This window comes from Taudactylus pleione, unplaced genomic scaffold (genome assembly GCF_031769625.1).
Source record: "Taudactylus pleione unplaced genomic scaffold, aTauple2 ptg001990l, whole genome shotgun sequence".
Lineage (NCBI taxonomy): Eukaryota > Metazoa > Chordata > Amphibia > Anura > Myobatrachidae > Taudactylus > Taudactylus pleione.
The window spans coordinates 4,793,861-4,797,019 of NW_028286386.1; the positions used below are offsets into that span (position 1 = coordinate 4,793,861).

At 40.5% G+C, this 3,159-nt stretch overlaps 1 pseudogene; it reads right to left on the reverse strand.

The window, feature by feature from the left end:
• Positions 1–2,785: 2,785 nt before the first annotated feature.
• On the reverse strand, positions 2,786–2,904 carry LOC148435825 (5S ribosomal RNA; annotated as a pseudogene).
• Between the last annotated feature and the right edge of the window lie 255 nt (positions 2,905–3,159).

Below are 3,159 nucleotides of genomic sequence, written 5' to 3' on the forward strand. Positions count from 1 at the left end.
GTAAATATTTCATCTAGTGATGATGGCCATTTCCAGTTGCTGCCAGGTTGCTCCATTGTGCTCACCAGACCCACTCGCAATCGGCTGTCCGCTCACAAGTGGGTCGATGTTGTGCACTGCGCATGCGCACGACGGCGGGAGCTCCGTCGTGCGCATGCGCCAGACGCGACGAGCGAAGGACTTTCCTTCGCTCGTTGTGTCTGATCAAAGGGGGCGTGCTGTCGATGTTGATTGACAGCACGCCCCCTTTGGTGGGCGTGCCGGGGGCGTGCCTCCCAGACGGGGGCGTTCCCAAGGGAACGCCTACCGTCAGAAGCCAGCCCACTGACATCACTAGTGATGTCAGTGGGAGTGATTTTGGCTCAGATAGAGCCAAAATCACTCCGGGCCTTGCGGTTGAAAAACTCAACCGCAGGCTCCGGCTCGCAGTGGCGATGGTCGCGATGGTCAAGACCATCGCGGCCATCAAACTGCACGCTCGTATAGGCTGTGGGTGGTGACCCACAGCTATACGAGCGTCCGGGAGGACGCTCCATAATTATGGAGGACGGCCCTCATTCAGAGCGTGCGCTCTGCTCAGAGCGTACGGTTCTGAATGAGGACCTAAGTATTTACCGTCTCTAATGTTCTTGATCTCACTTGGGTAACTCCTTCCATCATATCCAACATAGCACCTGTCACCAACATGCACTACAACATCTGAAGTCACTGTGACAGTTACATTAATATACTACAATCTTTTAGCAGCACAAATATACTAAAATGTTAGCGGTCATGTGAAATTACTTTTTCATGTATTGTAGTAGTACAATAGTGTGATGTAGAATACTGGGGCCCACTGGGTATTTCCCTGTATCTCATTGCGCCATTACTACAATGGGGTTAAGTAAATGACAGTATGTAGTTTAAGTAGGTGTCTATCTGTGCTCAGTTATATGAACAGTATACACACACACATATGTATATATATATATATATATATACATATATATATTTAGATATATATATTTACACAAACACAAACTAGCTGTTGCTAGCGGCTTCATCCACAATTAAATAGCTTCTGCGAACGCTTTTTTGTTTTCTGAGGTGTTCTAGTTGTATTGCTTTGCACAGAGGCTTTGACGGATCGAGAAGAAGCAAAATGCAGGTTATTTCTAGGAGTTTCCATTACAAAATGATGCAGTTTTCATGAAAACTAGTTCAGTAGTGCTTGCGCTAACTTGGGAGAAACAGACAGACAAAACGTTTTTATTATATTAGTGTATATATATATATATATATATATATATATAAATGTTTTATATATATATATATATATAAATAAATAAATGGAAATGGTGAAAGTTACAGCGACAGGCGTCTCTAATAATAAAAGTGCGCAGTGCAATAAATATATAAAAAATAAAAACAATTTATTAAAAATTCATAAGGACATAATAACATAAATAAACAAATAAAACACACAGAATAGTAAACACATATGAATTGATCCTTTAAAAGTGTCAAGCTAGTTGGTATAAGATAAAGGAGCAAAGATAAAACGATTTAAACATATGCTATATTAAAAAAACAGGTCAACAAGTCTCAGCACCATGATATTTGAATAAAGTGCAGATAGACAATAGTATATATTGCACAGGCCCAATAATATATACTAAAAGCAAATAAGTGGAGAATTAGGTTCTAGAAACAGCAGTAAATTAAAAGTGCTTATCTTGGTAACTCAAAGGCAAGAGTGCAGCTTCCCAACGCGTTTCATCCAATGGGACTTTTTCAAGGGATAATAGCTAGCAAACATAAGTCCATATTTATACCAGGTTTAAACAGAACTAATTAATCCACCTTAGCTCAATTGATGACCTCATATCCGGTCTAACGGAGGGATTTAACAAAAGGAAATACCAAAACACTCCTATGTGGTAATGCATCATTTATAATATGAAAAAGGATTCCAGTAATGTCCAGATAATGCTAAAAATATATAAAAATAAGTGTTCAGCTTGGTGGTTACTTCCGCCCAAGAGAGGTGAATTTCCGCCCTTAGCACCAACATCCGCCCTCTTCCGGATCTTGATGTCATGACGTCAAGGCAACGAGGTCGACATCCGCTTGATGCACGTAACTTCCGCCCTCACTTTAGGCTCCACGCGACATCCATCCTCCTAGTAAGCGTCCGGGAATGGTAACGTGGGTGCTCAGCTCCCATCCGGTCCATGTGACTTCCGCCCTGGCTCGATTGTCCACCATCTCAGTGAGCATCCGCCCATAAATGACGTCAGTACATCCCGCCTAGGTCCAGCACTTTCTTCTCCTGACGTGGTCAAGATCTTTAATAGGCACAGCCATATATCTGCGGAAGCCAAATAACTTTTTTTTTAAATTACTTAAGAGACACACCAATTAGAAAGGCTTACCATAATAATAACAGTAAAAAACGGTCTAAAACTAAATGTAGCAACATGGTTTTGGAATCATAACATAAAATTATGAATAAAGAGTGATATGAATGAATATAATTTGAAAATGACGACAATAGCACAATTCACCTATAAAAATCTATAATTGGTTAAAAATAAATAAAAATAAATGAACTGAAAATATTAAAAACACAATAAGAATACTAGCAATTCAAATATTAATAGAGAGCAGTGGTCTTTTTAGTGAATATAACAAGGGAGGGGATTTTTTATAGGACTCATATTTATCCATGGAACAAGGGTAGAGAGTTAGATCCATTCAGAGACCCAGTGACTGTCTCACGCCCTGTTGTAAATATGTATGAACACTACAACACCTGGTATTTCCAGGAGGTCTCCCATCCCAGTACTGGCCAGGCCCACATATGCTTAGCTTCCAAGATCGGACGAGATTGGGCATATACACACTGGTGTGGTTGTGGGTCCCTTTTAACATATACAACTACCACCTTGTCTCTTACAAGAATGGAGCAATCTCGTAACTCTCATTGAATCCTTGTGGAACCATGGTATTCAACTCAAAGATCCAGAACATTTCTCTTCTTGAAAGTTTGTTCCCTAGATCACCCCCTCTCTCTCCTAATTTCACATGCTCTATTGCTTTAAAAGTAAGGTCCTCCGGATTGGAATCATGGTGAACAGAAAAATGCTTAGACACTGCATGTCCATCAACCTTGTT